Below are 21,691 nucleotides of genomic sequence, written 5' to 3' on the forward strand. Positions count from 1 at the left end.
GCCCAGTGGCTGTGTAGTGAGGTCAATGGCTATTCCAGCAGTTCTTTGCTTTCCGAGCACAAGACTGTGAGAATATTATTCTGCCTTTAAGAGTCTTCCATCTTAGTTCACCAGTCTTCCACACAGAACCCAGGAAATGTCCCATGGGGAGATCCAGTGGTGCATTTATGTCCCTGTGAGTTTCCATCCTTTCACATCAGCTCCTCATGAGTGCTTCAGTTTTGCTGATTTTCTTTCCCCCAATAGTCTCTTTGCCTAGGAAAGTCCAGTTCTTAACTTATGCCCATAATTAACAAATGCCCTTAAGGCTAAAAAAAAAAAAATGTCTAGATATCTTTAGTGTCCATTGGAAACATTTTCCCCTTACTGGAAGTTAGTTCATCTAACCCTCCTAACCTCCACAGTTCCCTTGTATCTTTAAAAATATAATGTTTTTGTAATTTATCCAGATTTTTGTTGCAGTGAAAGCATTAGCCTATATCCAGGCTGAAAGCAGAAATCTTACTCATTTAACTTTATATATATCTTCATGATTTAGTCTGGAATCACTAATGATAAACTTTGTCACTGCTACTATTTCTGATTCATTATTTGTCATCCATTTCAGTAGGAATTAAACCAGAACATCTGAATGCTGCAATCAAAACTCAATGTTATAGTCATTAAATCATTATGGAACTGCTGCGTCAATAGACAAATCAGTAGAACATAATAGAAGTTCTAGAAATAAGCCCAAAGAGATATCTACCTATGTGATAAAATTAGCATTTTAAATTCATGAGAAAAAATACAGATTGTTAAGTAATGATGTTGGAACAACTAGAGATATTTGGGAAAAAAAGTAAAATTTTATACATACCTTTTACCTTATATCAAAATAAGTTCCAGGTTGATCACAGATTTAAACATAAAAATAAAAGAAAAATAAAACCATATAATACTGAAAGAAAACAGGAGATTTAAAATATATAATCCCCAGAGTAAAGAAAGCCTAAGTATACATCAAAATCCATATTAAATTAGAAACTATAAAAGAAAATATTGATAAATTTGAAAATTTTTGCCTGGTAAAATGATGATAAGCTAAGTCTCAAAATGCACTAAATTAAGAAAAAGTATATTTTAACTTATATGAAGCAAAGGGCTGAGTCTCCTGATGTGTGATTAAAAATTCCCATAAATCAATATGACAAAGACCAACAACTAAATGGAAAAATGTACAAAAAAGTTATAATCAGTCACCTCAGATTCTTAAACATATGAAAAGATGCTCATCTTCACTTGCAATAAAAAGAATGCAAACATAAACTTCATTGACATCCATTTTCAACTTTCACATTTACAAGGGTCAACTCGTTTACTTACACACAAGCTGGTGAAGATGTCAAGAAATAAGCACTTATATTGCTTTGGTGAGTGTAAACTGGTACAACTTCTGTGGGAGGAATTATGAAGATCATTTTCTCATTCAACAAATAGTTATTATTAATACCACTATGCTATTGGGACCATGGATGTTCTGAGAGACCTTACAGATTAGCTCAGAAAACACTAATTAAGTGAGTACCTATAATAAAAAGTGATACATTTAATGAAAGGGCCATAGTTGGGTATCAGGAAAAGTATTCCAGAAGAAATGGTATTTAAGTTGAATCCTGAAAAGAGGGAATTAGTTGAATATACAGATTACTTCCCTGTCCTTCTCTGCTTTGCTGTGTGTCAGAGGGATTCATATCTCCCAGGCCTCTTCTCCTGTGGCTTCAATGTAAATTCACCAATGAGAAGCAATGTGGGAGACCAGATGGTGAGGGAAGGAAAAAAGATTGGGATTTGACCCTGCCTCCTTTTTCTCTCAGTATGGTACCAAGCAAGAGCAGCATCTCCTCCATGGCTCCAGGTCTCACAACATATCTCCTCTCTCTCAGCTTCTGCTCACATTTTAGCATCTACCTGGTTTCTGGGATCAAAGAACACCATCTCCTCCTTTGATCCCTCCAGGCATAAAGATGGTAATTATTTATTGTTCTTGGCAATCTCTGAGTTGTGTCACCTCCTCTGCTTGCTTCTTCAGTTCTTCCGTCATCTCTGTGACCAATTCCCTGTATTAAATTTCTTTCTGTCTGAAACTACAGTGGTTTTCATTTTCCTGAGTGGACCTTGACTGGCATACAAGAAAAAGAAGGCTAGTGCTGCAGAGGGAATATACCATGTCCTAAAAGTAAGTCTAGCTAGAGGAATAGAAAAAAGAAATAGGATGGAGACGGGGGAGAGAAAAGGGAAGTGATATGATTCAAAGTCAAGTGCTTTCAGGTGAGAAGATCCATTGATGAGATTGTTTTTCAGGAGGATCACCCTAGGGGGAGACTGGTAGACAGGGTCCAGTCAGCAGACTGCAGTAGTCATTTAGGCAAATGATAATGGTATCTTGAATGGAGATAGTAGCAGAGGATACAGAGAGTGAATGAACTTGAGGGATATTTAGGAATAAGAATGAGTAGAATTTGGTGGTTAATTGGATAGATGGAGAGAGAGAAAGGAATGCAAAACCACTCCCTTTTTCCTCCATCATCCCGTCATTTGTCATTTGATTGCATAGAGAGTGTTACAGAACAAACATTTTTTTCAGTACTCTCATTTGGGGATTTCCCCATTGAGTTACTCAAACCCTGCCCTAATAAAACAGGTGAAACATTAGGGTATTTGCACATGCATTTTCAAGTCTCTGATACCCGGGCTCATGAGAGAGATTACCATACTAATACCTGTTGGACACCTGAAGTAGGTTAATGCTACCATGCCAGATATAAATGAAGTCTCCATTTGGCCCGTCGGTTTACTGAGGTTGGTTATACAAAGGGATACTTGTACAGTCCAGACATATCCATAATAAGGAAAATGCCAAAGTCACCACTACAAAGTTCAGTTTAAAAAAGTTTATTGCTGTGTGTACAAACCAGTTTCTAATCATTTATTGAAATTACTCTGGGAAATTGGAGTAAAACGTAAAAAAAAATTTTTTTAATTTAAAAAATAAACAAAAGTAGATAAGAGTGATTCACAGTCCAGTTACGAAAGGAAGGAAAAGGGTCACTCTAAAGAGAATGGGCTATAAATCTTCATCAAGCTTCTAAAGTTTGAAAGCTGAAAGTCTGTTGTTTACAATTTGTCTCCCTTTCATAATGAACTGTTGGAAAGAAGTCATTCGGAAGGGTGAAGGAAGGACAGGGAGGGGTGGTCAGAAGCCACAGAAACCCTGATTTTCCACTGTAAAGCAGCTAGAATTCTTCACCATCCTGAAGGCCCTTGAATGTCCTGCAGTCCACTTCCTGCAGTGACAATGCAGTGGGGCATTCAAGAACACAACTCTGGAGTCATGCTGCCTGAATTCAAATCCTGACTTCACAGTTTGGTGGTAGCATCAAACTACTACGACTACTACTGCTACTAGTACTACTAATGGGGCAAGTTACTTAGCATCTCTGTGCCTCAGTAACCTCATCTGTAAAATGACATATCAATAGCAAGATTAGAAAACAATTCCATTTCCAATAGCATCAAAAAGAATAAATAGCAGGAATAAATTCAATCAAGGAGGCAAAGACTTGTACACTGAAAACTATGAAACATTGCTGAAAGAAATTAAAGTCAAAAATAAATTAAAGACATCTTGTGGTCATGGCTTGGAAAACAATATCATTACAATATCAACACTACCCAAAGTAACCTACAGACTCAGTGCAATTCCTATCAAACTCCCAGTGACTTTTTATTTTGCAGAAATAGAAAAATGTACCCTAAAATTCATTTAGACTCTCAAAGGACCCCCCAAATAGCCAGAACAATCTTGAAAAAAGTTGGAGATCTCATACTTCCTGATTTCAAAACTTCCTACAGAGCTATAGGAATCAAAACAGTGTGGTAGTGGCATAAAGACAGACATTTAGAGAAATGAAATTGAACAGAAAACCTAGAAATAAACCTTAGAATATAGGGTCAAATGATTTTTGACAAGGGTGCCAAGACTATTCAATGGGGAAAGGATAGTCTCTTCAACAACTGGTGTTGGGAAAACTGGATGTCCGCATGCAAGAGAATGAAGTTGGACCCTTACCTTACATCATATACAAAAATTAACTGAAAATGGATCAAAGACCTAAATGTAAGAGCTAAAACTATTAGAAGAATAGCAAGATTAAATGCACCTGAAGCTCTTAGAGCCAAGCCTAGAACTGAACAAATGGTACAATCGCTGCAAAGATCATGCATGGATGGCTCCATTGGGCAGATTCTTTTCCCATATACGTTATTACAAAATATTGAGTATAGCTCCCTGTGCTATACAGCAGGTCCTTGTTGTTTATCTATATATAGTGGTGTGTATATGTTACTCCCAAATTCTTAATTTATCCCTCCCCGCCCCGACCTTTCCCTCTTGGTAACCGTAAGTTTGTTTTCTATGTCTGTGAGTCTGTTTCTGTTCTGTTCATTTGTATCATTGTATCCTGATCGAACTCCTGTTCTTCAAAGATTATCCTGGAGCCCGCAGTGGAATGAATGCCATTTCCTTCTCCTAGGATTCAGAACCAAATGGCTGAAGGACACATAGAGAAACTTCTCGTGGCACACTTCTACTCTTAACCTATTTATATTTTTGATGTACAGATTTCTAGACACTTTAATCACACAGAATATCTCAGCTCCATGCATTATAGAGACTTCCAGACCTTGGAAATATGAGTGAGAGATGGACAATCTTAGCAAAAGTTTCCTTTTCCACATGTGGACCAGATTAAATAATACCGTGGTACTGATTCAAGCAATGTCACCAAATTCATAGATGGTCTGTGTCCTGTCCCTAAACTACCTCAATGCCTTCTGGCCATCTCCCTGTGTATTGTTCTGAAATGTGGAAAAGGTGGCGTCACTAACTAACACTCCCCAGCAGCACAGCTCGTTGGCATTCTCAGCACTGAGAAGGGCAGTGGTAACTGCTGATTCTTCAAAATGAAACACTAAATAAGCACTTAGGACAAACACAAAAATTCATTACCCTCAGAATATATATGCCTGAAACAGACTGCTGATTCTGTCACATCCCATTTAGAAAAATTAGAGAAAACATAATACATAAATCCCTCGTAGTGAATTTAGGAAGAGGGAAACTATGTCGCTGAGTAGATTGAGGCCTCTGATGGGAACAGAGATGTTCTGGTCCTATTCCTCTAGGCCACCTTCCCAACCCAAGGTTGCTCAGTGACTTTAGGCAACCAATTAGTCCCCTTTTGCCTTAGTTTTCTCAAGAATAACAGAGAGAATGATATCCCTCTCCTCCCATTCTTGGCTTTTGTGAGACTGGATAAATTTTGTATCTCTTCTCTTAATCCCACCAAATCATTTTAGTCGGGCTCTCCAGGGCCCTTTATCTGGTGCACACACAGCCCTGGTATTATCTCTGACCTCTGCACCACCCATAAGAAATCAATATGCCTTTCTGTGTTTCCACGAATTAAACTTAAAGCGAGGACTTCAACAGAATCCTTGGTGTGCTTGCTGTCTAAGTCTCAGATTTGGCAAAAGACAAGATGCTGCTGCCCTTAGCGAGCTAAGGCCTCTGATACGGTATCAGGTTAGTAATGAACTAGCTCCAAGGTCACCTCAATTTCTGAGACATTTATGGCATTTCTCTGTTGATTATTTACCTTGGGTGCTAACTCAGTGAGCTGCAATGACCTGAAAAGATAATACTGGCAAACTGGTGATTCAGACTTTCATAGGAATAAGGTGACTTCCCTAGGCAATGCGGTAGATTTTCCTAGTGTTCTTCCTCAAGCTCTGTTTTTAGGAAGGAGTCTGAATTTCTTGAGTGAGACCCTAGTTCTTCAGTCAAAATACATTTTAGAAAAAGAGCCAGAGAAGACATGCTCAAAGATACACTCTTCTGGGCTTCCCTGGTGGCACAGTGGTTGAGAGTCCGCCTGCCAATGCAGGGGACGTGGGTTCGTGCCCTGGTCTGGGAAGATCCCACATGCCACGGAGCGGCTGGGCCCGTGAGCCATGGCCGCCGAGCCTGTGCGTCCAGAGCCTGTGCTCCGCAACGGGAGAGGCCACAACAGTGAGAGGCCCACGTACCGTGAAAAAAAAAGATACACTCTTCTTGCTCATGGAAAACTCTGGGCAATTCTCACTTCTGCTTCTTGTCTCACCTGAAGCAGAAAAAGTGATCAAACTGTCCGGGCTTTCCTATTGTCCTTCATTCAACAAGTATCTATCAGCTCCCTTCTCTGTGTTAGACACTGTGCTACATGAAGAATATAATTTATATGGAACAAGATAGACATTGTTCCTGGCTTCTTGGCACTTACACCACTGGGAGGGACCATTGTGAAAACAAGGACACAAATAAGTATTAATTGTGATAATTCTAAGAAGTAAACAGACAGAATATAGTGCTAAAGAATTATAGAGAAAGAGGGTAGAGATTACTCTGTATTAGGTGGTCAGGGAAAACTTGAAGGACTAAAGGATGAGAAGCCATCTTTGCTGGGAATTTCCAGGGAGCTGATTCCAAGGAAAAAGAAAGAGTCTGTGCAAAGGCCCAGGGGCAGGAAAGTTTGACACATCAGGGGCTAAAGGAACGTTATTGCTTGCTGCTCCAAGTGTGGTCTGCAGACAAGCAGTGTTGACATTCCCTGGGAACTTTAGGAAAATGTAGAATCCCAGACCCCACCCCAGACTCACTGAATCAAAATCTGCATTTTTAACAATCAGGGGACTCATTTTCTCATTAAAGTTGAAGAACACTGTCAAAAACACTGGTTCCGGGCTTCCCTGGTGGCGCAGTGGTTGAGAGTCCGCCTGCCGATGCAGGGGATGCGGGTTCGTGCCCCGGTCCGGGAGGATCCCACATGCCGCGGAGCGGCTGGGCCTGTGAGCCATGGCCGCTGGGCCTGCGCGTCCGGAGCCTGTGCTCCGCGGCGGGAGAGGCCACAACAGTGAGAGGCCCGCGTACCGCAAAAAAACAAAACAAAACAAAAAAACCACTGGTTCCAACCTTGTCTGTACATTGGAATCTGCTGGGGAATTTTAAAAATGATAATGCCTGGGTCTCTCTTCCCCAGAGATTAATTTGGTATGGGCTGTAACATGGGCCTCAAGATTATTTTTAAGTTCCCCAGGGCATTCTGAAATGCAGGAAAATTTGAGAATCACTTGGCTAAAGTACAGTGCCTGGCACGCTGTAGGCACTAGATAAATATTTGTGAATCAGATACTTGACCCTTTAGTTTTCCCAGAGATTCCCACAAGAGGCTGCAGGTAAGCAGAAATGTTACCTTCCTCTGACTTAGTGCTTTAGAAGAGCCACTCTCCCCGGAAACATGAAGCCAAACCCTAAACCAATTGGAGGAATGAGTTCAAGGAAAACTATCCCAGAGAGCCATCAAACTCTTCCAAATGCCAGATAGCTATTAATTTGGGCGTGTCTGTGAATTCACCAGAGTCATAAGAGATCATCTATCTAGTGGGGTGACACAGGTGAGGAAATGCAATCCTGAGTTGAACTCAGTATAAAGGCAGCCTGATTTTTCAGATTCTCTGCACAGCTCTGGGAGAGCCCACGCCAGAGAAAGCCCTCTTCAGGACAGTATGGTAACATTCTTGACTAATGAGCTCAGAACAGAATGTCCCTACTCCGGCATGATCAGGGAAGACTTGAGGGAGGGACGTGCGAAGAGGGTACAGGATGTGATCAAGCCAAAGATGTGCATGATACAGAGCTGTGGGGAAGCCCCCTGGGTACTCCCTGCACCTGTGGGTGGTAAGAAATACGCAGTCAACCACGTGTACGTTGGTGAACGTGACACAACCCCCGTGTCAAGGACCATTTAGTGACGTTGGAGAGCACAATGCAGCCCCTGTATCAAGGACCATTTAGTGACCAGGGGCACAGTCAGCATCCCATTGCCCAAGAGTGGCCCAGCCACCAGGGAGAATTGAAAATGCACAGGGCAACCCCTGCACTTGCCACAGGAGGTTGCAAAAGATTTTCAAGAGAATAAACTTTATTCATTTCCTCCCCGTTGGGGCCCTAAGCTTTTAAGGTCTCTTTTGAACATTGCTGCTCCAGGTAAAGGACAGGCAGGCAAGTTGGGTAATAATGTAAGTTGACACTGTGGAGGAAGGGAGCAGAAAGGAAATTTGGGTGACACAAATCTGTCTCTAAGGACTTCCTCAATCTTGTGGGAGAAACAAAAGGTTTTGATTCTGAATATAAAATAAGCAATATCCTGACATAGAGGAGATGCCGTAAGCCCCAGAAATAGCTGCTTTAACCCTTTCAGCCTTTTCAACAAACTACTGAGTCAGCAGAATAAAAAGATTTCCAGTTGTGGGAGCCGCCCATTGTAGAGCATAGGCACTAGATAAGGTCCCCATGCTTTAAGGGACAGGAAAATGCTCTAAGCAGGGTCGAAATGGTCTAAGCGGAGTTGGAAATTACATGGGCAAAGGAATATGTGAATATATGTTACTTCCTCAGAGATAAATGTCTTTGAAAATAGAAATGTAATATGAACAGGTAATACCAAGGAAAAGGCATATTCTTTGAGAGCAAATCATTTCCCATAATGTAAATAAATCATATCCAGTGAACTTGTTTTGTGAGTTTCCTAAGCAGCTGGTACATCTAGTCTTTCCAGTAGCTGTGTGCACATGGTACCAAACCACAAGTTCAGCCTCATGAGGTACAACTCCTGGCCTATTCCACACCTGCATCTTCATCTGGGTAGCTAAGAGACCAAAGAAAAAAACCTCTAATATGCTACCTGGTCCCACTTTACCATCATGACCACAAACCCCAGATGGGTCTTACTGCTGCCCGGTAGGCATTCAGACCTCATTTCCTCTCCCCTTCTCCTTGGTGACTGTTTCCCACCTTCTCTCCCCCAAATCTTTCAGCTCTCTCCCTTATTCATCTCCCTAAGCAGATACCTACTTTGCTTCTTATTTCAATTTTTTTTTTTTTTTTGCGGTACGCGGGCCTCTCACTGCTGTGGCCTCTCCCGTTGCGGAGCACAGGCTCCGGACGCGCAGGCTCAGCGGCCATGGCTCACGGGCCCAGCCGCTTCGCGGCATGTGGGATCCTCCTGGACCGGGGCACGAACCCACGTCCCCTGCATCGGCAGGCGGACTCTCAACCACTGCGCCACCAGGGAAACCCCCTTATTTCAATTTTTTAAAAGTAACACTCAGAAGAGAAACTCCCCATTCTCCCACCATCACGTTTACCCAGCTGCTGGCATCTGTGCCCATCCATATATTCTGACATCTCTCCTTTCTCTATGGATAAGCTGCCATTGCTGCCAACCAAGACAAACCACAACACTTCAGCATTAGATCCCATATTTTCTTGTTATCTCAGGGAGTGAGCTCCCCCACCCACCTCTCTTAGCACCTTGTCTGGATGTCCATGAATTTGCAAACATTCTGTAATGTCCTCCAGCTTTTTAACCTTCTCTTGACACCCTACCCCACGATCTCCCTCCATGACCACCTAATTTCTCTGCTTCTCTTTAGAGCAAAACTTCTTAAGGGATTTTCAAAAGATTTGTTTCTGCTGCATCTTTAGCACCTAGGACAGAATCTGGAACGTAGTAGGTGTGCAAAACTTTGCAAATGAGAAAATGAGCGAGTGTATGACTACAGCCAACTTATTCATTGCAGCAGTGGAAGAATATCAAGCAAGTCAAATCAATTTTAACTCTCAGAATGGCTGTGCACATAAACATAGATAATTCCACAATACTGACTAAGAATTCACTGTGTGCTGATCACTGTGTTAGATGATGTTATGGGAAGACAGTAGTTGTTTTTCATTCTTCCTTCAAGAAAACCAAAGATCGGTAGAGAAGGCAGTATGCAAATGCAAACCAGATGATACATTCAAGGAAAATATCATAGCAATTCTCACCCTCACCTGGCAAGAGTTTAATAACATAAGTATTCGTGGAGACCCTGCTGTGTTGTATTTTTACCTAACATTTATTGGGCTCTTGAAATATGCCAGTCACAGTATGACAATATGAGTGTTTCACATTTATTAATTCATTTAAAGCTTACAAGAGTGTTATGAGATAAACACTAATTAAAATCCCATTTTACAGGAGACAAAACTGAGTCACAGAGGGTCAAGAAACTGACTCAATATAGCACAGCATAAAAATAACGTAATTAGCTAAATAATAAAGTAGAAATGCATAGGCTAAAAAGCAGGAAGAAGCTAGACCTATCAGTCATCAAAACACACCTGTTTGTTCATCAAAACACACCTGTTTGTTCATCAACTACTCAACACCAGGTACCACATGAAAACAATCCCTAATACAGTATCATACTTTTGTATGTGGACTCTACCTTCCAGAAGAGTCACTAATGGGATGTCAGGGCCTTAGACCCACTGCTTCTCAAACTTTAACATAAATAGAGATCAACTGGGGATCTGGTTAAAATATAGATTCTAATTTAGCACGTTTGGGTGGGGCCTGAGGTTCTGTATTTCTCACAGACTGAAAGGAGATGTGGAGTCTGATGGTCCACACATCTAAGTGCTTACTACTTAGACTAATTAGTACTTATATACAATCTTTTTTAATTGACCCATCTGTGACTGACAAGTAGGGAAGTCACCTCAAATGAGTAAATATGGGTTATAGTGAAAGATAAGCTCCCTCTGCCCATTATGACTGTATATCAAGGGAAAGGTCAAGATTTCTTGAAAAATCTCTTTTCAGGTGAACAGTTGTTGCCAGTTTTTATGTCATCTATAGTTTCTTAAAAAAAAAATTACTCAGAGATAAAATTGGCTTAATCCCCAGACCTTTAACTTATCTATTGTTCGCACTGGACCCACAGCTAGCTTTTAAAATACCTTCTCAGTTTATCTTTAACCCAGAAGCATGGGTCTTTTCCTGGTCTTTGGCTGGCTCCCTGCTTCCTCAGCCTAAACAGAAGTCTACCCTGCTGTGGTCACTTTTGCTGCTGGCCGCTAAAGGAATTTTAGGGAAACAAAAGCATAGAGCCTCCATCCCCCAACCAGGAGGTCTTTTGGATTTGAGATTCTACTGAGAGGCTCCACGGGTGTAGTTGCCCTGGGAGCAGAGCGCCTCCCTTCCTACTTAAACAGGCATGGCGAGGTTAGAAGTTGAAGGTAGGCTGCCCTTCAAAGCATTTCGCAAAGATTAACTGATCCAGACAACAGAGAGCCGCTGGCAGAGCAGAGGAACATGAGATCTACAGTTTACGGGGAAAGCTGCCCCAAGCAGTAAGGGGGCTGGGGTTTCTACAGAGAGAAGGAAGTTTCAAGCACAAATTGAACAGCGTCTCAGAATCGTGTGTGTGTAGTGCCTGTGTGTATGCATATGTATAAGGATACAAATATAATATATTACATGTAATATGTTACATTTAATATAATTTTTAAAACAATATATTTTATTTGACACATTTTTATATGTAATTTATCATATGTATATGTGTATATATGTATATATACACACAAACATACATACTACTATGGGCTGAATTGTGTCACTCTGATATTCATATATTGAAGCCCTAACCCTAAGTACCTTAGAATATGACTGTATTTGGAGACAGGGTTTTTAAAGAGGTAATTAAATTAAAATGAGGTCATCAGGTTAGGCCCTAATCCAATATGATAGATGTCCTTATAAGAAGAGGAGATTAGGATATAGACACTGCACAGAGGAAAAACCATATGAGGACAAAGGGGGAAGACTGCCATCTACAAGCCAAGGAGAGAGATCTCAGAAGAAGCCAGCCTGGACTTCCAGCCTCCAGAATTGTGAAAAAGTATACTTCTGTTATGTAAGCCTAATCTTAATCTGTGGTATTTTGTTATGGCAGCCCAAGCAAACTATTACACACACACACACACGCACGCACGCACGCACACACACACACACACGGTGACCACAAAGTCTGGAAAAAGAGATTTTTTAAAGATTTATTGCCATAACATTACAGTAAATGATAAAATAATATTACCTAAGAGTCAAGACTTTATGACCACCCTCTATAGGTATAAACACACACAAACATCTCCCCTTGTCCATGCCCTAGGAGAGAGAAAGGAGTGAAAAGTAAACATAAAGCCAACTGATGAGGCTGGGAAAGGACTTAGGAATGCAACCACATAACTTCCTGCCAGATTTGGGAGTGGGAGGGAGTGTTCTTTTTTCTGGAGAACAACTTCTTTGGAACTATTTTTCCTGTTGGCCGTTGGGTTCTCCTTGACTTTATTCCATAAAGTGGCCCAAACACATGCCTCCACTTTAACTAGACATCCTCCTCTCCTTGGACTTCTTTGTACTTTGTGAACGTCCTTCCCAGACACCCTCCAGTGAAGCCTCAGCTTGGGGGAGAGTTATCCCCGTTTGAGGATGGTTGATCTTTTCCAAGAATTTGTAAATACTTTGACCGTCATTACATATAGAAACTGAAATGTCAAAGTGAAAACAAAACCCCAGAAACGAGAAGAAAGATGACTGAAAGGAGAATAACCCAGCTTGACCAGTCTGGCTCTGGAAAATATGTAGCTTTAGAGGGAAAGGAAAAAAATTCTTCTTTTCTGTCACAGTAGTGATTGTAAAAATTGCAGTGTCACTATTTCGTTAAATGAGGAAGTCCAAAAATAAGTATTTTAGACTGAGTTCACAACTTACTATGAGATCTCAGGTCACTGAAGGGGAACGAAAGGGAATTCAGGTATTTAAAGAACATGTTATATAAACCAGGGCTTTCTGTAGCTTGCTTCATGTAATTTTCATCATAATCTCATGGAGTAGGTTTCATTATTCTCAATTTGTTCATGAAGAACCAAGGAGAAATTAAGTATGGACATTGCCAGTCGAATGACTCAACAGACATTAGCCTTTTCTCTCTTGCTGCCCTTCACCATGGAAAACGGAAAAGGTAAACATTTGTTTTCTCTGCCTTATTGCAGCTTAGGGATAGCCTGACTATAAGACAAAGTTCTAGTTAATGATATGTAAGCATATGCAGAAGATTCCCAAATTGAAATCGATAGTCTAGACTTCTAGTCTAAATCCAGACTCATGTATCCAACTACTTGCTCAACATCCTTGTGTAGCTAATCAGAATCTCAGCCTAACGGGTCCAGTCTCTCCTGAGCTGCATGACTGTGTCTGTCCTCTGCCGGCCTTTGCCATCTAAGTAAATGCCAACTCTGTTGTCCCATGTGCACAGGCCTATCAACGTGCTCATCTTCGTCCCCCTTTCTTTCACACTCCACCCATATCCAATCAACCCTGCAGCTCTATTGCTTCTCCTTGCCCCCAGTGCTGCTGTTCTGCTCCCAATCGCCAGCATCTCCTGCTCAGGAGCCTCCTACTGGGTCTATATATTTCCATCCTGCCGCCACCTTAAGTGTGGTCTCTATACAGTACCCAGAATGAGTCTGTTAGAATGTAAATCAGACCACATCCTTCCTCTGCTCACAATGATTCCATGGTTTCTTGTCTCACTCAGAGTAGAAGCCAAAGTCATCTTAGAAGCCCAGAAGGCTCTATGTAACCTGGCTTACCTACTTGATCTCTTGTCTCACCTTCTCCCCTTGGCTCTGATCCAGCCACATTGATCTTGCATCAGAAATTTGCACTTGGTAAATCCCTTCTCTGGAAAAATTTTCCACAATCTAGTTGTATGGCTTACTCTTTTAACACCTTCTTGTCTTTATTAAAATGTCACCTTCTGTGGCACCTTTTCTGAGCCACTCCATTTAAAGTGCAACCTCTCCCCACCACCACCACCTGGAACATTCTACCCTCTTCCTGGCTTTATTTTGTCTATAGCACTTATCATCAAATACTATATATTTTACTTATTTATCTTGCTTACTGTCTGTCTCTCCCCAGTAAAATGTCAGCTTCATTTAAACAAAGATTCGTTCTGTTTTACTAACTATAGGATCTCCTAGAATAATACCTTACCTGAATAGCTACTCATATATCATAGTTAGATATATGATTGATTATTTAGTTCATTAATCCTAGGGGATTTGGGTAAAATAATTTTCTCCTTTATGTAAAGGATAGGCAACAGGGAAGTCATCGCTGTCTGTTTTTTGTTTGTTTGTTTGTTTGTTTTACGGTACACAGGCCTCTCACTCTTGTGGCCTCTCCCGTTGCGGAGCACAGGCTCTGGACGCGCAGGCTCAGCGGCCATGGCTCAGGGGCCCAGCCGCCGTGGGATCTTCCCGGACCGGGGCACGAACCCGTGTCCCATGCATCAGCAGGCGGACTCTCAACCACTGCGCCACCAGGGAAGCCCATCGCTATCTTTTAAAGTGCTGAGAATAAATGGAAAAGTGTTAGACCATGTTGAGCCACTGAAGCATCTCCTGCAACTCTTAGCTCTAAACATCTCATCATGTGAGGAAAATATCACCTTATTCATGTAAACCGGGTACCAGAAAACTAAGCCCCACAGGCCAACTTTGGTCTCCAGCCTGATTTTGTAAATAAAGTTTTATTGGAATACCATCACACCTATATATTTACATAATGTCTGTGGCAGCTCTCATCCTACAACAGAGTTGTACGGCTCACAAAGCCTAAAAGATTCACTCTCTGCCCCTTTGCAGAAAAAGTTTTTCAACTCTTGATTTAAGCTAGGGTTAGTAGAGTTTTATTTTCAGTCAAAAGTATTGTGGTGGCCTTGGGCTATTCAGATGTCCTGCTATGGGGAACATAATTGAATGACAACCCCAGCTGCTGCCATCTGGATCCATGACCACATTCTTGGCATCCACGCTTCAGGCAAACTGCTTTTACCCAATGACTAAGCACAGATGCCATTTCTGTGAGATTCATGGATCTTCCAACAAGTGACTTTGGCTCAAAGACTCCCATCAGCTTGGCCAAAACTTTCTTGCAACTGTTCAGGAATCAAAGACTCTCCCTAACCAGACCTCCTTCCTTCCCTCCTTCCCAGGGGTCAGACTACATCATGGTCTGAGGGCTTTCCCTACATACTCTTCTCCCTTCTCTTTTATCCTTCATGGGTATTTTCTACAAAAAATCTCTGCCATGTCTAGTCTTGTTTTGCCTTCTGCTTCTCAGAGGACCACAAAGAACATAAGTATCCTTGACCCAATGCTTGTGTTAGTCTGAATCCTTGACTGCAGTCACAGAGCTGGTAAGAAGTGATGTTTAGATTTGAACCAAAGTGGACCTGACTCAAAAACTCATACTTTCTCAGCATTGCCCTAATATCACTATTCCCCTAGAAACTTATTTTGCTTCCCTCCTTACATTCATTCATTCAGTAAGGAATCCGCAGAACCTTTATGGTCATGGACTGTATTTTATTCACCTTTATACTCTAACACCTAGCAGAGCTTATCAAACAGTTGGCAACTTTACAACATTGGTTGAATGAATGAATAAATGGATGAACGTACATTTATTGAATGTGTAAAATGTGTGCCTTTGGTTAAAGGTTTCACTGTGTATACGGTCTAGCTGAAGAAATGTTATACAAATGACAATGTACAAGAACGACTCAATTGTGTTGCCTAAAATGTGCTAATAGATAAGAGCCTGGTGACAATGGGATCAGCAAGGAGATTATCACAATAACACTGACATGATATAATAAGGGGCTGAACTTGGTCACACGATGAGAAAAGAATTAAAAGGAAAATAAGAGCTAGATTTAAAAGAAAAGAATGATCAGCGGGCCATTAATTGGTCACAGAAGTCAAGCAAGATTAAGGAGCAAGATGACTCAAAGGTTTTGAGCCTGGATGACTGGACGAAAACCAGTATCATTTGCCAAAATGAGGATTTTCAAAAAAGGAGCTAGTCTGTTAGGCAAGAGTTTATGAATTCTGTTAGGGAATGGGAAGACCATTTAATAGGAATCGTTTAAAAGATGATTAAAGAAGTGAGATTAACCTCAGGAAGGGCTGTCAGAGCCAGAGACAGTGTTGAAAGGCATTCCACTCAGAGAAGACAGTTGAAATTATAAGAGTAAATGAGTTCTAGGATGGAGAGTATTAAAAAGCAAAATTAAAACCGAGTGTGATGCCTGCATTTTGGAGATGAGAAATGAAAAAAAAAACAAAACAAAACCTAAACTGTAAAAGGAGAAGACATGGAAAGGATGAGAACCAAAATAGTGAGGTGATCCAGAGACCAAGAGAAAAGAGAATTTCACAAAGAGAGTGGTCAATGATGGCAAATAATGCAGAGAACTCAGAGCGTGGACAATACGGTTTAGAGATTTGGGAGCACATGAAAGAGTTTAAATAAATGAGTTTGAAGAGTCCGCATGGTCGAGCATCAGCTTATTGGTTTGGTTTGGTCTCTTTGTGTTTACTTTCTTTTTCTTTTAAGGAAACTAAACTATTCATGTTTTCATGTAAAACCTCTATGGAGGTAAGAAATTGAAGAGAATGAAAAAAGAGATGACTGAGTTAGCAAGTTTCAGGGGAGGAAGGATGGGGCAGAGAATAAAAATGAGGAGTTTAGTTTTGAAATGGAAGATGAAGCAATGCTTCCTCTAAGTTAGAAAGGAAGGATGAGAGCATCCGTCCTTCTCCACGTCAGACCAAAGCTGTATTCAGAGTGTTATTCGGTATCAGAGATCCACTGTAACTGAATTCCCACATTTGCCAACCCTGAAAGAAGGTTAGATCTGATGTAAACCCACTCCTCATTTACATGCACTTATCCAACCATATTGACACAGAGCCTAATGGATATATCTTTCTTTTGTATTTGAATATGCTGTGTACCCTTGTTAAAAATATAAGGATCATCCAGCTAAAACTTTCATGACTACCCAGACGAAAGTGATAAAATAAAGAAAAAAATCAGTCATCGCATATGAATGCTGAAATTGCCCTGATTACATCAAAGGAAAGAAATGGTAAAAAGCAGTAGGAAAATGGACTACCTTTGGTCCACCTGGGTGGTGGATTTCTGAGCAAGTCCTGCACATTTGCTTCTAAATTGTCATCTTACTAATGAATTTCCTGTGGGTTATTAAAAACAGACGTTTTATTCAATGTCTTAAATATCTTCATGTAGATTTCAAGTTACCATTATAGAGTGTCTTGCAGTCATTTTAGTTGGGCAGTTCATATACTGCTGGCAGTCTTAAACTAGCTTGCAAATTTCCATTAATGCCCTTTCTCAAATAGATGTTTCAATATACATCAGTTTCTCAATTAGTATTTTTCTTTTTCCTCACTTTTCTGGTTTCTGTACTATATTTTAATGTGGTAGTGTGCCAGAGTGATACCACAAAGTTTAAGTTAAAAGTATTAACCCAACCGACAGATTTTATCACTGGGAGGGTGGGGACAGGCTGGTGAGGAGGGAAACGGAGAAAAAGACCTGGGAGGGCTTTATTGTTTACTCATATCAAGAAAAATTTGAAAGAGTAAATTCCACCCTCCCAGATTCTTTCTAATGTTTCCAGTCAGTGGGGTTGTTCTAATGAGTTCAAATTTAGATTAAAGCAACTGCTGCAACTTTGATTTCAAAAGCTCTTGCCAGTAATGATGTCTCCATTTGGGGGAGGTGAAGTGGAACAAACTAGAGGTTAGGAATCAAAACACTTGGATTTTATTCCTGGCTCTGACCACGCACTCCTTTGTAACGTTGAGCCACTGGCTCTTCCCAGGCAAGAGTACACACCACAGGCTCCCCCAGTACTTGAGAAGTGCAGCCAGAAGCACTGCCTTAGGCAAATCATTTAAACTTTGTGAAATTCCATTTCATTAACTCTATAAGGAGGGCCTGGGGCTCACTAGGGATTCTGAATTCTTGCTGCACATTATAAAACACCTGGGGCACTTAAAATAAATTACAATACAGGGTCCCATCCCAGACCAACTGTACCAGAATCTCTAAGGGTGCGGTCCGCGCACGGGTGTTTCTTTAAGAATGCCTCAGGCGGTTCTACTGTGCACCCAAAGCCCAGAACCACTGCCCTGATCTTTAGACATTTAACCAATACTTCAGCATTCTAAGAATCACTTACTCCAAGGCTCCCATGCCCAAGAGAAGACAAGAATCCATTCAGATGGCTTTATGCTCACTTTACGCCCATAATAAAGGTATCCAGCCTGGGTTCTAGCGACCTGTGCATGGCAGATTCCTGGGGATTTCTATGGGAATAAGAGGACATGCCCAGAGCCAAGGTTTTACTTTGCTTACCATTTTTGTTTTCCAATTAAAAAAACCCACATTTAAAAAAAATTGAGGTATAACACGTGTACAACTTGATACATTTTTATGTATGTATACACCTGTGTAGCCATTACCCAGATCAAGCTGTAGAATATTTCCAGCCCCCCCAGAATACTGGTCCTACTGTTTTGAGAGGACATAGTAGGTCTACAGAATTTGGCAGATGATCTGTCTCCATGGCACCCGTGTTGTTTTCTAATTGTATTGTTGCATCATGAAATAAATAATTGGATGTAATTCTACCAATTCTTTTGCCACTATATGTGAAGCTATCTCACATGCTTTCTTTCTTCTTTTAGCATCTTAATTGGAGTATAATCGCTTTACAATGTTGTGTTAGTTTCTGCTGTATAACAAAGTGAATCAGCTATACATATACATATATTCCCATGTCCCCGCCCTCTTGCGTCTGGCTCCCACCCTCCCTATCCTACCCCTCTAGGTGGTCACAAAACACCAAGCTGATCTCCCTGTGCTATGCAGCTGATTCCCACTAGCTATGTTTTACATTTGGTAGTGTATATATGTCCATGCCACTCTCTCACTTCATGCCAGCTTACCCTTCCCACTCCCGGTGTCCTCAAGTCCATTCTCTACATCTGTGTCTTTATTCCTGTCCTGCCCCTAGGTTCATCAGGGCCACTTTTTTTTTTTTTTAGATTCCATATATATGTGTCAGCATACGGTATTTTTTTTCTCTTTCTGACTTACTTCACTCTGTATGACAGACTCTAGGTCCATCCACCTCACTACAAATAACTCAATTTCGTTTCTTTTTATGGTTGAGCATTCCATTGTACATATGTACCACATCTTCTTTATCTGTTCATCTGTCGATGGACACTTAGGTTGCTTCCACGTCCAGGCTATTGTAAGTAGTGCTGCAATTAATATTTTGGTACATGCTTCTTTTTGAATTATGGTTTTCTCAGGGTATATGCCCAGTAGTGGGATTGCTGGGTCATATGGTAGTTCTATTTTTAGTTTTTTAAGGAACCTCCATACTATTCTCCATAGTGGCTGTATCAATGTACGTTCCCACCAACAGTGCAAGTGGGTTTCCCTTTTCTCCACACCCTCTCTAGCATTTATTGTTTGTAGACTTGTTTGATGATGGACATTCTGACCGGTGTGAGGTGATACCTCATTGTACTTTTGATTTGCATATCTCTAATGATTAGTGATGTTGAGCATCTTTCCATGCATTTGTTGGCCATCTGTATGTCTTCCTTGGAGAAATGTCTATTTAGGTCTTCTGCCCATTTTTGGATTCGGCTTTTGTTTTTGTGATATTGAGCTGCATGAGCTGCATGTATATTTTTGGAGATTAATCCTTTGTCAGCTGCTTCGTTTGCAAATATTTTCTCCCATTCTGAGGGCTGTCTTTTCATCTTGTTGATGGTTTCCTTCTGCTGTGCAAAAGCTTTTAAGTTTCATTCGGTCCCATTTGTTTATTTTTGTTTTTATTTCCATTTCTCTAGGAGGTGGGTCAAAAAGGATCTTGCTGTGATTTATGTCATAGAGTGTTCTGTCTATGTTTTCTGCTAAGAGTTTTATAGCATCTGGCCTTACATTTAGGTCTTTAATCCATTTTTTAAATATCTTTATTGGAGTATAATTGCTTTACAATGGTGTGTTAGTTTCTGCTTTATTACAAAGTGAATCAGCTATACCCTATACATATATCCCCAGATCTCCTCCCTCTTGCATCTCCCTCCCACCCTCCCTATCCCACCCCGCTAGGTGGTCACAAAGCACCGAGCTGATCTCCCTGTGCTATGTGGCTGCTTCCCACTAGCTAGCTATTTTACATTTAGTAGTATATATAAGTCCTCGCCACTCTCTCACTTCATCCCAGCTTACCCTGCCCCCTCCCCCGGCCTCAAGTCCATTCTCTACATCTGCATCTTTATTCCTGTCCTGCCCCTAGGTTCTTCATAGCCATTTTTTTTTAAGATTCCCTATATATGTGTTAGCATATGGTATTCGTTTTTCTCTTTCTGACTTACTTCACTCCGTATGACAGACTCTAGGTCCATCCACCTCACTACAAATAACTCAATTTCATTTCTTTTTATGGCTGAGTAATATTCCGTTGTATATATGTGCCACATCTTCTTTATCCATTCATCTGCCAGTGGTCACTTAGGTTGCTTCCATGTCCTGGCTATTGTAAATAGAGCTGCAATGAACATTGTGGTACATGCTTCTTTTTGAATTATGGTTTTCTCAGGGTGTATGCCCAGTAATGAGACTGCTGTGTTGTTTGGTAGTTCTATTTTTAGTTTTTTTAGGGAACCTCAATACTATTCTCCATAGTGGATGTATCAATTTACATTCCCACCAACAGTGGAAGAGGGTTCCCTTTTCTCCACACCCTCTCCAGCATTTATTGTTTGTAGATTTTTTGATGATGGCCATTCTGACCAGTGTGAGGTGATACCTCATTGTAGTTTTGATTTTCATTTCTCTAATGATAAATGATGTTGAGCATCCTTTCATGTGTTTGTTGGTAACCTGTATATCTTCTTTGGAGAAATGTCTATTTAGGTCTTTTGCACATTTTTGGATTGTGTTGCTTGTTTTTTCATATCGAGCTGCATGAGCTGCTTATAAATTTTGGAGATTAATCCTTTGTCAGTTGCTTCATTTGCAAGTATTTTCTCCCACTTTGCACATTCTCTTTTTGTCTTGTTTATGGTTTCCTTTGCTGTGCAAAAGCTTTTAAGTTTTATTAGGTCCATTTGTTTATTTTTGTTTTTATTTCCATTTCTCTAGGAGGTGGGTCAAAAAGGATCTTGTTGTGATTTATGTTATGGAAGTTCTGCCTATGTTTTTCTCTAAGAGTTTTATAGTGTCTGGCCTTACATTTAGGTCTTTAATCCATTTTGAGTTTATTTTTGTGTATAGTGTTAGGTTGTGTTCTAATTTCATTCTTTTACATGTACCTGTCCATTTTTCCCAGCACCACTTATTGAAGAGACTGTCTTTTCTTCATTGTATGTTCTTGCCTCTTTTGTTATAAATTAGGTGCCCATATGTGCATGGGTTTATCTCTGGGCATTCTATCTTGTACCATTGATCTATATTTCTGTTTTTGTGCCAGTACCATACTGTCTTGATTACTGTAGCTTTGTGGTATAGTTTGAAGTTGGGGCGCTTGATTCCTCTAACTCCGTTTTTTCTTTCTCAAGATTGCTTTGGCTATTCAGGGTCTTTTGTGTTTCCATACGAATTGTAAACTTTTTTGTTCTAGTTCTGTGAAAAATGCCACTGATAGTTTGATAGGGATTGCATTGAATCTGTAGATTGCTTTGGGTAGTATAGTCATTTTCACAATGTTGATTCTTCCAATCCAAGAACACGAAATATCTCTCCATCTGTTTGTATCA

Source organism: Phocoena phocoena, chromosome 10 (assembly GCF_963924675.1).
Source record: "Phocoena phocoena chromosome 10, mPhoPho1.1, whole genome shotgun sequence".
NCBI lineage: Eukaryota > Metazoa > Chordata > Mammalia > Artiodactyla > Phocoenidae > Phocoena > Phocoena phocoena.